We start from the raw sequence: 13,893 nt of genomic DNA on the forward strand, positions 1-13,893 counted from the left end.
ATTTACTATTTATTACAATCAACATAAAAACATAATGTAACATTTTTTTGAAATCTGATTAATTTAATTAAAATGAAATTTATAATAGTTTTCATAATACATGAAATTAATGAAAAGTAAAGTCACTTCGTGTTTTAATAGATTTTTATTTAATACATGCACTGAAAGTGACGTGACATTCAGCCGAGTATGGTGACCCATACTCAGAATTTGTGTTCTGCATTAACCCATCCGAAGTGCACACACACAGAGCAGTGAACATACACACACACACACACACACACACACACACACACACACTCCCCCCACCTACAATTCCTGCCGGCCCGAGACTCAAACTCACAACCTTTCGATTGGGAGTCCGACTCTCTAACCATTAGGCCACGACTACCCTGAGTTTAATATATGTAATATGTGAACATTGATAAAAGTCAGAAATGTTTTTTGAGCAGAAAATCAAATTGTAATGATAATGTGCCACTGAAAACGAGTAATGATGTTTAAAATTCAGCTTTGATCACAGCAATCAATTTACATTTTAAAATCTTGAAATATTATTATTATTTGTAATAATATTTTACAATATTGGTGTTTTTAGTTTATTTTGGGCAAATAAATGTGCCTTGATAAACAGAAGATAAATAATGATAATTAATTCTCGCTCAATCTTTATTATATATACACACACGGGGAAGGGGTGTCATAGTTTTTGTCCTAACTCACCCTTGATTGTATAGTACTAAACATTTATTTTAATTTATACTATGGTAACCAAATATTGATTAGGCTCAACTAAATTGGTTTATGTAAATTTAGTAAATTCAATGATTTTTTTTTTTTTTTTTTTGTGAACCTGCACTCAAACGCTATTAGCTTGTGCTTTAATCTAAACAAAATTCTGACTAATTTCATCAGTTTTATACAAAATCACTTACTTTAATCCATATTCATTTAATCCATATAAATCTCATTGGTAGACCTTTACAATGATATTAAAATGTATTTGTTTACATGTTCAAACTTTTCTGTCAGAGAACGTTATCGCTTTATAATAATCAATCACCTGTTCTCGGCTATAAAGTGTCCTGAAATTAAATAAAAAATAGGCTTCTGAACTTATAGTATGTGAGTCAGTGTTGCTCTTGAGTGATAGTGTTTTTAAAATCTGTTTCATATTTAAAATAAATAAATAAATACTGCCATTAAAATAATATTACAGAGGGAAACAGAGTAAACTTTAATTTAATTTGACAATATATATATACAAATATAAAGCATAAAACATAGCATTTTTACAAGATTTGTTCTAGTGTACTTATGTGTTACATTTACATTTAGTAATTTTGCAATCGCTTTTATCCAAAGCGACTTAATATTGGGGCGTTATCACAGAACTTGTTTGTGAGACATGATTAGGCATGAATCAAATGTACAGTGGTTCCTCCTCGTAGTCCATAGTGACTCACTGTCATGTTCACATCCAGTCGATTTCCTAAAAATAAATAAGGTTAGCAATTAATGATTTGCAGGCACACTTATCAAACTAAAGTTTGTAATACATAAAAGTTGTTAGTTGTTGCTTTTTTGGGTCATATTTCCATGACAATCCATATCATGACTCATTACAAATGACATGATCTGCATCAAATCAGCCTCAAGAACAATGAATGAATGCTTTGTTTACCTTCATAAACCAGTGACATTTTCTCTGGTTTCTTCCCAGCCCATTCACAGGCCTGCTTTAGTAAAAACAGAGATTCTTTCCAGTGGATACACATCTACTTCCACAGTCTTTCCAGCACATTTGACAATGATGTTGATCCTGTCCACTTTGGCATTTTCATCAGGGTCCGTGAATGAACTTGAGCAGTACTGTGGGGGGATGTGAGGATGATCTGAAATAAGAGAGCAAAACAATGATTAAATAATGATCAAGATCATAAAAAACCTGAGTTGATTATCCATTGGGAATTGATTGTATAGGGTTAGAGTTATAAAGTAGGAGTTTCATACCAGAATGAGCTGAATGTGTTTGTTCAGGACTGCTCGGCTCCTGGAGCTCAGACACCAAAATGAGAGGAGGTTTTGTGACTGGGACGTCATCTGAGAAAAGCAAGTTAATGCTTTTTATTAAAAGCCAAACCTGTTTTATCAGTATTAAAATACACGGATGAATTGTAAACAATAGACCACGAATGTGTATAAAGAAGTAATTAAATAGTCAATTACTACAACTTCAATATTATGTTGCAGTTTCAGGATCTAAACAGATATGACTGCAATAAATTATAGAATGATTTCATTCACCACTATTCAAAATCAAAAGATGGACAGGGGTTTCAGTTAATGAGAACCAATTCAGTCAAGTGTCTCCACTAAGTGACTATGTGCAAAACATCTACTAAACATAATGAGCTGAAGCTGGATGTTCCCCATACTTTTGTTCTCTGATGCTTCTGTCTGATTCTCATTCTCATCCCAATTGTTTGCAGGTGATGAACTGCTGCTTGTCCTCCAGAAGAATGAGATGAACCTATCCACCTGCAAAACACATCACCAATCAAAGGTTATCTAAATATACAGAGTATTCATGTAAAGGAAAATGTTGTTAAAATACACTCTAGTCTAGCTTTTCTATTTTTTTTTTATATCTATGGACTTTTAAAGGTAATTGACTAACCTAGTAAGTGGTTTTCATTGTTGGTGTTTTTTTAGCGCATTACTATGCAACAGGACCTGTTTGACAGAACTTGTACAACCTGTTTTCCTTATTAAAATCATTGGGAGTTATAATTAGAAGAGGTTTTAATATGGTTTACATTGTAAAAATTTGCGGTTTTTTACCTATTTCTTCCTGATATGACCTTTAAAAATTAGGGTATTTTGTTGTCATATTATATACTTTTTGGTAACAGATAAGGGAGCACCATTCACTTTTAACCAACTGCTTGTTAACATGGATATTAATAGTTTATTAGAGCTAATAAAGCCTATTAATGACCTTCTTCATGCCATTTTAATGCCTTATTCTGCTTGACCATATTAAAGATTCCCTAACCTTACCCAATATCTAAATTTAACTATTACTACAACTACTTTACTTATTAGCAATAAGGAACAACTTGAGTATATTGAGGGAAAACTCATAGTTTATACTAAATAAGTGTTCCCTAATCTAAAGAGTTATAATTTCTGTTAATTCAGTTAGCTTTATTTTGTAAGTCAAAGGTAAAATGTTAACATTTGAGTTAATCTGATCATGCTTTTGCCCACTCTAGATACTCTCAGTGCTGTTTTGCACACTTTGCCATAGTTAAATTCTGTATAAAGAATACTTTTGAAGTAACTTACCTGAGAGGTGACATAGCTGTATATCATGTCCATGTCTCTGATCGTTTCCACACCGTGGCTTGGCTCTTAATGTTCACTGCTACAGATCTGAAAGTATATTTATACCGCATAAAATCTACTTTCACTTTCCCTTTGTCAAGGATATAGCAAACTTTCCTTAAAAATTACCCTTCTAGAAAACTGAAGACAAAGCCATCACTAAATCCCTAAACAAATGTATTCCATATGTTCTAAAGCGGTCACTTGCAAGATGTAAGTTTTAGTTCCAAAAAGATCACAGATCATTTCCATGAAATGATAGTTTATTGTGTCCACCACATCACTCAATAAAAGCACAATAAAAGGCTGTTAATAAATGACTTGTGTGTCTACAACAGGCTTCAAAACTCTGTATAAAACCTGTAGGTTTGTCTGAGGAACAGGCAAAAATTGTATTGTAATGATTTATACATTGCAAGATTTCAACAGTAAGTCATTTCCAAATAATGCAGCGTTTACATATGACTGGTATGCCTCACCTCCAGACATGCAGCAGCCATATGCATTTCATCTTAACACCCTGTTGCTTCTGTACTATAATATTGATCTTTGAAGTAAAGTTCCATGTTAAATACAACATTAAGTATATATATTTTCCTCAGAGAGAGAGTCAGTCTCTTAGGCTTTTTTCCTTTTCCTTTCACATGCTTCCTTTAGCAAAACATAGATTCTTGATGCTTTTCCCATTAAATATATATTTGAATGCCCAGAAAAGCACTATATAAGTGTAAGGAATTAAGTGTAAGGAAAGAATTTCAGTCAGTATCTGGTTAGACTACCATTGGCTTCACGCAGTGCAACCAAAGTCTCTTTAAGACAAGTCATGTCACTTGGCGGCCATCTTTGAAATGCCTCTCTGGCATCCAAGTGCAGCTCCTGTCTCTTTGAATGGGGAAAACATCAGTTTCTTCAAAACTGTTTTATAAGTTTAGGATTAAATTTCATATTTGATATCGCCCAAAAAATATGACAACAACTGTGTTATAAATGTTGTTACTTTTGCTCAAATAGCTTTATAAAAAGCTTATTTATCAGGCTAGATCAGTCAGTGTGCAAGCACAATCCTAAGAGGATGTCTCAGAGCGCTGACTGTTTCTACAGCAACTGGGACACTTCTAACGGCAGCTGCAGTGATGCGATGACTTTACAGATTAGCGACAGAAGGCTTCCGGCTTCCTGCGATTGAGGGCGGATGCCCTGTATAGACGGTTTTCCCCAGAGGATGACACCTCACCTCCTGAAACCATCCTCCCTGAAAGGGTCTTCGTCTGTCTTATAGAGTGGAGTGAGCAAGGCAACATCCCTGACACGCCAAATGCTCCGCTGAGTTGGTCACAAGTATTTACCCTTGCATCATCGGACACCGCTTAACTAAAGCTCATGTCTCTCCAAGAACTGGTTATCCTGGCATCCATCAAACCCTCTCATTGCTAAAACATCGCTTCTGGTGGCTCCACATGGCAGAGGACATCAGGAGGTTCGTGAGGGGGTGTAAGGAGTGTGCGATGACAAAAACACCTAAACATCTGCCCTCTGTAAAACTCCGTCCTCTTCCTATTCCCCGTTGTCCTTGGTCACATCTCGGAGTGGACTTCGAGTGGACTAGATATGCCCCTATCTCAAGGTAACACCTGCATATTTATGGTGGTGGATTGATTTTCGAAGATGATTGGACTGATACCCCTTAAGGGATTGCCGACTGCCATGGAAAGTGCTGAACTTTTATTCCAACACGTGTTCAGTTATTTCTGCGTCCCTGAGGACATTGTATCAGATAGAGGCCCACAGTTCATCTCTCGAGTGTGGAAATCATTCTTCAAACTTCTGGATGGGTCCATAAGTCTCTCCTCAGGCTATCACCCCCAGACCAATGGCCAGACAGAGAGAAAGATCCAGGAAGTAAGTCGCTTCCTCCAAACCTTCTGTTATCTAACCGAACCTTTTGCCGTCAAGGAGGTCAAAACATCTATTAAAATGGTTTGCAACTCCATTTCACTCCACACTTCAGGATTAATGCAGTATTTCATGTCTCACAACTCAAGCCATGTCACTCACTTGTCACTTCTTTTTCTCCCAGAGGACATGGTGAAGAAGCCCCCCCCCCTCCTCAACGAGGTAGCACCTGGACTCCAGGTGTCAGGGTGGACGACTGGAGTACCTGGTTGACTGAAAAGGTTTCGCTACAGGGGAGCGCTCTTGTCTACCCTGGGACAACATCCTCAATCCAGAACTCCTGCGGGACTTTCATCTTGCCCACCCTGGTAAACCCGCCCCAAGACCAAGAGGCCGTCCTCCCCGGCATCAGAGATCTCAGCTGTCATCAGGAGCTGACCTTCGGGGGAGGGGGTACTGTCACAGATTTGCCAGGTCCTCTTACACACACAACCAATACTCCCGCGACTGCGCTCAATCCCCCATCCCGCCCCCCTCTCGAATTCATGGTGACCTGCGGGAACCTGGGGGTAGGACAGATGAGGTCAATGAAAAGGAGATGGAAGGGTGAGGAGTGACAGAGATGAGAGAGGAGGAAAAAAAAGGTTCCCAGACATGCTGCCGCTCGGCCCTTCACCAGCTGGGTGAACTCCTCTGCGGTGCCTGGCGGTGGCACTGGAAGGCCTTCGGTGGACGGCACGACAGTCCTTCGCCACCCGGTGGACGGCGACGGCTCCTCCGGTTTTGGGCAACCGGCAGGTGTCCGCCGTTCAGAATTCGACGACTGTTGTGCACAAACCAAACAAAAACTAAAATCCAGGCCTCTCTCGTCCTTCACTGTCGTCACTCCTCTTTTGTGTCCTTCCAATCTCCTCCGTGGGACGTGAGACCAGTGAATTGAGCAGGTATCGCTCATTTCCAATCACTCCACTGGCCTCGCTCCATTCCCACGGCTCTCGGCCCCGCCCCTCTCGTCACAACGATTATTTTACTTTATAATTTACTATTTATTTACTATTTATTCTTCATTATTGTCTATTTTGTATTCAACCCTTGACATTACATATTCTTCTTGCTATTATTCATCTATTGTTATTTATTTATTAGTTTTACTATACATCAATTATATCACTTATGTTTTTGTACTCACTTTTTATATTATTCACTTTACTACGAGTTGTACTACATGTACTTTTTAATACTGCATATCACTTTTACTATATTTTTACTGTGCACTGTATCAGTGCATAATATTTTACCAATGTAACTGTAAGTTTTACTGCATCCATAAAGGCTTGTCAGTTGCATTTGATATTGGTCATCCAATCTTTTACATTTTTAACACACTCTGTTAGTTTAGAAAATTTAGAAGTTTCATCTGGTCTCATTAGATTAGATTAGATTAGATTAGATTAGATTAGATTAGATTAGATTAGATTAGATTCAACTTTATTGTCATTATGCAGAGTACAAGTACAGAGCTAATAAAATGCAGTTAGCATCTAACCAGAAGTGATAAATAAAATATATAAATAAAATTGCAGAGTAAGTGAAGCTATGATTTACAGAATGTACAGTGGAGTTGCTATATACAGTATTGAGCAGAGTATATACAGAATATAAATAGTAATGCAATGTAGGGATTGTATGTACATTATGGACAGAGCAATGTTGGATTATATATACACATTATGAACAACAGCAACATGAGAACTGTGGTAATAAATACAGTTGGATGAGGGTGCAAAAGCAATTTTAAACAATGTATTCTATGCAAAATAACAGTAGTGCAATGATATTTTTATAGAAATAGTTTACTGTGCTTTGTACAGTAACAACTTTAGACAGTTTATAGTGTAATAGGTTTAACAATGTGCAGTCTGTGCAAAATATGAGTAGTGCATATGTATGTATGTAAAGTACTGTGACCAGTGCAGTAATAAAGCAGTGCGAGAGTGTAGGCTCCTGCCCAATGGAAGGAGGGTGAAAAGTCCATGGTTAGGGTGAGAGGCATCCTTGATGATGTTTCTTGCCTTGCCCAGACAGCGCTTCTAAATAAATGTTCTCGATGGATGTTAACTGGGTGCCGGTGATCCGTTGAGCAGTTTTCACCACCGCTGGAGTGCTTTGTGTTCAAATGCAGCGCAATAGCTGTACCATACTGAGATGCAGTTTGTGAGTATGCTCTCAATGGTTACAGCGGTAGAATTCAGCAAGGATCCTGGGACTCAGGTACTGCTGTGCCTTTTTGACCAGGGTGGAGGTGTTATGGGACCAGGTGAGGTCATCAGAGATGTTGATGCCAAGGAACTTGAAACTCGACACATGCTCCACTACAGCTCCATTGATGTAGGTGGGTGTGTGTGCATGACTCCTAGTCCACCTGAATACCACACTGATCTCCTTTGTCTTCTGGATGTTTAGTTCCATATTGTTGGTTGCACACCACACAGCCAGGTGCTGCACCTCATCCCTGTAGGCTGACTCATCATCATCCTTGATCAAACTTACCACCAAGGTGTCATCGGCAAATTTGATTATGGTGTTGGAGCTATAAACAGGAACGCAGTCATGGCGAAGAGGGAGTACAGGAGAGGGGTCAGTATGCAGCCCTGTGGCACGCCAGTGCTCAGGGTGATTATGGAGGGTGAGAGGTTATCTAACTTAGCAGACTGAGGTCTGTTAGTCAGAAAGTCTAGAATCCAGTTGCAGATTGGGTGTGCTGATTCCAAGCTGGCTGAGCTTGGAGATCAGCTTGGAGGGGATTACTGTATTAAATGCAGAACTGAAATCAATGAAAAGCATTCTCACATGTGTGTTTAGACTGTCCAGGTGGGTGAGGGCAGAGTGAAGTGCCGTTGAGACGATTTGGAGTGGGTATAGTGTAGCAGGCAGACAGATTTTTAAGTGGGATGCAACCAGTTTCTCAAAGCACTTGGTAACAGGATGGAAGGCGTTAGGGACCAAGGCAGTGGAGTGTTTCTGTACTGGTACGATGGTGGAGGTTTTGAAGATTGTGGGGACAGTTGTTTGGGCCAGGGACAGATTGAAAATGTCCATGAAGACCTCAGCCAGTTGCTTCGCACAGGCTTTAAGCACACGACCAGGTATTTCGTCAGGGCCAGCTGCTTTCCGTGCATTCACCTTACGCAAAGTACGGTAAATGACGGATGTGGAGAGTGTGAGAGTCAGTTCACTGGGTTGATGCTCAGCTTTGAGTGGAAACTAATCCCGTATTTTCTAATAATATTACCAAGGGGACACATTTATTGAAAATAGCAGAGGACTTATGACAGATCCTTGTGGCACTCCATTTTACTGGTGATAAATGAGATGACGCCCCATTTAAATAAACAAAATGGTAGTGTTTAGACAGGTAAGATCTAAACCATCTTAGAGCCTGTCCTTGAATACCTGTATAGTTTTGTAATCCATCTATGAGTATGTCATGATCTATGGTGTCGAACACAGATCAAGTCAAATTAGCAATGAGATGCAGCCTTGATCTGATGCAAGAAGCAGCTTAATTAGTCACCAGTGTCAGACTATTAATAGCTAGCGATATCACTAGTTAGCTGGGAAGGCGGAGACTTTATATAAAAAATCAAAGTTTAACTGAATTGTTATTAAATTTTAACTTATATTGTACTTTGTATCATAAACTAAATTGTGTTATGAGTAAAATATATACAGTGAGCACTTTGAAAAGTTTCAGACTGCCAGGAGTAGTGATGGAGCTAAACCATCTCTCTATAATTTTACTAACGTAACTTATTTACAAAATTAAGTTTATTATTACCTTGGTTATAAGTACTTTATAGCTTAGCATGAAACTGTGAACTGATTTTATATTTATACTATTAATAGCTAGCGATATCACTAGTTTGCTTGGAAAGCTGAGACTTTATATGAAATCAAAGTAAATATTTATATTTTAGACTTCCAGGAGCATGTTTTACCTCTGGACCTTGAGCTGAGATTGATTCAGAGGATTTTTTATTATTCTATATATTTATGTATTTGTGTGTGTGTGTGTGTGTGCGAGTGCGTGCGTGCGTATGTATATGTTATACATAAGGAGCTCATCAATAAAAAACAATTTAGAATTCATGTCCACATATTTTTTGTGTTGTGTCATTAGCTAGTGTCTTATAAATTCATATAAATGTCATTGGTAGACCTTTACACTAATATTAAAATATTAACGCACTGCAAATAATCACAACACATGCATATAACGAAACGTGCTGCAAATCCGACACAACACATGCATATAACGAAACGTGCTGCAAATCCTTCAATACACATGAATATAACGAAACGTGCTACAAATCCATCACAGCACATGCATATAACGAAACGCTCTGCAAATCATCACAACACATGCATATAACGAAACGTGCTGCAAATCCTTCAATACACATGCATATAACGAAACGTGCTGCAAATCCGACACAACACATGCATATAACGAAACGTGCTGCAAATCCTTCAATACACATGAATATAACGAAACGTGCTGCAAATCCATCACAGCACATGCATATAACGAAACGCTCTGCAAATCATCACAACACATGCATATAACGAAACGCGCTTCAAATCCTTCACAACACATGCATATAACGAAACGTGCTGCAAATCCAACACAACACATGAATATAACGAAACGTGCTGCAAATCCATCACAGCACATGCATATAACGAAACGTTCTGCAAATCATCACAACACATGCATATAACGAAACGGGCTTCAAATCCTTCACAACACATGCATATAACGAAACGCACTACAAATCCTTCACAACACATGCATATAACGAAACGCTCTGAAAATCATCACAACACATGCATATAAATGAAACGTGCTACAAATCCATCACAACACATGTATATAACAAAACGCGCTACAAATCCTTAACAACACATGCAAATTAAGAAACGCTGCAAATCCTGCTACAAATAGCACTGACCACAATGGAAATGTTTCGAGGAAACCTCAAAAAGTGTCAGACCTGGCTGGGATTTACTTATTGTGGGATTTGCTACTGGTCAGTGGAGTTGTTGGTGAACTGAAAGGTGGGGGTTTTTTTTAACACCCTGATTGCAAGATTCCTTTATCTTTTGGATATTATTAGCCTAAATAAGCTGAATAATTACATGATTAAATGTAAAACATTACTTAAGATGGCTAACTTTAATATCCTCAGCTAAATTACTTTTCAAAGTTAATGAAAATAAATTTGCAATGCTTCATTAATTGTTTCTTAATGTGCATGTGCTGTGAGGATTTGCAGCGATTTTCGTTATATGCATGCTTTGTGAGGATGTGCACTTGTGTAGTCAAACTAATGAAGATGTTTTCTTCATTTGCTGGTGTTTTTTCAGTTTGCATGTGCATGTGTTTCAGCGTGTTGATCTTTCTCGGCCACCGTAGCTCTCAGCTATAAAGTTCTATTTTAAATTAAAAAAATAGGCTACTGAACTCAAAGTATGTGAGTCAGTGTTGCTCTTGAGTGATGTCAGTTTTATTTTATATAGTGCTTTTAAAATATATTTCATATATTAAAAAAGTCATTAAAATATTATTACAGAGGGAACAGTGTAAACTTTAATTTAATTGGACAATATATTTACAAACACTTAAAACTAATCAGCAATGGCTATATTTTTAACAATAAACGAAAATACACTTTTAAAGGACATCACTGAATAATTATTTTAATAGTAATTTATTTTTACAATATTTAATGTAGTGTACTTGTGTTATCACAGAACTTGTTTGTGAGACATGATTAGGCATGAATCAAATGTACAGTGGTTCCTCCTCGTAGTCCATAGTGTCTCACTGTCATGTTCACATCCAGTCGATTTCCTAAAAACAAATAAGGTTAGCAATTAATGATTTGCAGGCACACTTATCAAACTAAAGTTTGTAATACATAAAAGTTGTTAGTTTTTGCTTTTTTGGGTCATATTTCCATGACAATCCATATCATGACTCATTACAAATAACATGATCTGCATCAAATCAGCCTCAAGAACAATGATTCAATGAATGAATGCTTTGTTTACCTTCATAAACCAGTGACATTTTCTCTGGTTTCTTCCCAGCCCATTCACAGGCCTGCTTTAGTAAAACAGAGATTCTTTCCAGTGGGAACACATCTACTTCCATAGTCTTTCCAGCACATTTGACAATGATGTTGATCCTGTCCACTTTGGCATTTTCCTCAGGGTCAGTGAATGAACTTGAGCAGTACTGTGGGGGGATGTGAGGATGATCTGAAATAAGAGAGCAAAACAATGATTAAATAACATCAAGATCATAAAAACTTGAGTTGATTATCCATTAAAAAAGTAGGATTGGGAGTTTCATACCAGAATGAGCTGAATGTGTTTGTTCAGGACTGCTCGGCTCCCGGAGCTCAGACACCAATATGAGAGGAGGTTTTGTGACTGGCACGTCATCTGAGAAAAGCAAATGAATGCTTTTTATTAAAAGCCAAACTTGTTTTATCGCTATTAAAATACACGGATGAATTGTGAACAATAAGACCACGAATTTGTATAAAGAAATAATTAAGTAGTCAATTACTACAACTTCAATATTATGTTGCAGTTTCAGGATCTAAACAGGTATGACTGCAATAAATTATAGAATGATTTCATTCACTACTATTTAAAATCAAAAGATGGACCAGTCTTTCAGTTAATGAGAACCAATTCAGTCAAGTGTCTCCACTAAGTGACTATGTGCAAAACATCTACTAAACATAATGAGCTGAAGCTGGATGTTCCCCATACTTTTGTTCTCTGATGCCTCTGTCTGACTCCGATTCACTGCAGGTAATGAACGGCTGCTTGTCCTCCAGAAGAATGAGATGATCTTATCCACCTGCAAAACACATCACCAATCAAAGGTTATTTATATATACAGTATTCATATAAATAAAAATGTTTTTTTCAATTCCACTCTAGTCTAAGCTTTTCTAGTTTTTTTTAAATTCTATATCGATACTTAAGGCAATTAACCTAGCAAGTTGTTTTCATTGTTGGTGTTTTATTACCACATTTACTATGCAATGCAACCTGTTTAACAGAACTTGTACAACCTGTTAATAATTTGATAATTTGAAGTTATTATAATTTGAAGAGGTATAATAATTGTTTACATTTTAAAAAGTGAAAGTGTGCTGTCTTTACCCATTTCTACCAGATATGACCTTTAAAAATTAGTGTATTTTTTTTTGTCATATTATATACTTTTGAACACCATTCACTTTTAACTAGCTGCTTGTTGACATGCATATTAGTAGCGTATTGGCTGTTTATTAGAGCTAATAAAGCCTATTAATGACCTTCTTCATGCCATTTTAATGCCTTATTCTGCTTGACCATATTAAAGATTCCCTAACCATACCAAATATCTAAATTTTACTATTACTACAACTTCTACTGTACTTATTACCAATAAGGAACGAATAATGCTACAAAGTTCTGTAAAATAGAATACAATGTACTGGTAATATGAAGCAACAATCCATATTTATTTTTCACAGGTGTTTTACCTGTGTTTTAGATTCCACATTGTATTTTGTCTTTTAAGGTTACAGGCTTACAACTTTAAGGACTAGTAGCTTTTCAGTGCTTCTACATATTTTTTTGTAGAAAAAGTGTACCTAACTGAACAACAATTATAAACTACAAGCCAGTAGACTGAAGGACATCTTTCTGCACTGTTGTTCACTTCATTGATTTGCACTCTATCTGCCATGTGCCTTGCGCTGCTTTATTTAACTTTATTTTTAATTTTATTATATGTCTTTTTCTAACATACCCTTATTGTATAGTTGTATCTACATTTAATATTTTGATCTAGATTTTTAGGCTTTAATGTTAATGTTATCTGTGTGCACCGGGGGTCTGAGAGTAACGCAATTTCGATTCTCTGTATGTATGTACTGTACATGTGGAAGAATTGACAATAAAGCAGACTTGAACTAATAACATGCTGTATCATAAATTTGCATATATTATTGACCAAATGGAACTAGCAGCTTAATGCACATTTGATGTTTGTACTGATAGGCATCTTTCTCCAGATCTCTCCAGTGCTGCTTGGCTGGCTAGTATGGATTCCTCTTTGTGTATAATTTAGTTGAAAATGTGTGCCTTTTTCATTTAAGTCACTTTACAAAAGTTGGCAAAACTTTTTTTTTTTAAATATCTACATTTGTTGCTAGGTGCTTTTGGGGAAATAAAAAGTTGTTAAATCTATCAACAAAACTGCTACGCTATCAACACTGGTTTATCTGCGTTTGTTATGATCAGATATGTACGAAGTAAAAACAGGAAACGCATCACAGGGTGAATGGGGCGGCGCGAGCAAGAAACCACTCCTGATCACCCGACACCTGTGTTCAGCAGCTCTTCGCGCTCTTTTACACCTGTTTATATAAGTCTCCAACATTCGATACTCTGTCTATGGTGTAAACACACAGAGAGCCCATGGGAGCTATTACACTTCTTCAGATCGTGTAAATCAGTGGGAAATGAATAGAAACGATT

General features: G+C 37.1%; 1 long non-coding RNA gene across 1 annotated transcript; it reads right to left on the bottom strand.

Moving 5' to 3' along the window:
• Positions 1 to 2,442: 2,442 nt before the first annotated feature.
• On the bottom strand, positions 2,443 to 3,773 carry LOC113038218 (uncharacterized). Its single transcript, XR_003274743.1, has 3 exons — positions 3,520 to 3,773; positions 3,352 to 3,438; positions 2,443 to 2,541 (listed from the first exon to the last, which is right to left on the bottom strand). It is a non-coding gene; the product is annotated as an uncharacterized LOC113038218 (long non-coding RNA).
• Between the last annotated feature and the right edge of the window lie 10,120 nt (positions 3,774 to 13,893).

The sequence above is a fragment of the Carassius auratus genome, chromosome 2 (assembly GCF_003368295.1).
Source record: "Carassius auratus strain Wakin chromosome 2, ASM336829v1, whole genome shotgun sequence".
Lineage (NCBI taxonomy): Eukaryota > Metazoa > Chordata > Actinopteri > Cypriniformes > Cyprinidae > Carassius > Carassius auratus.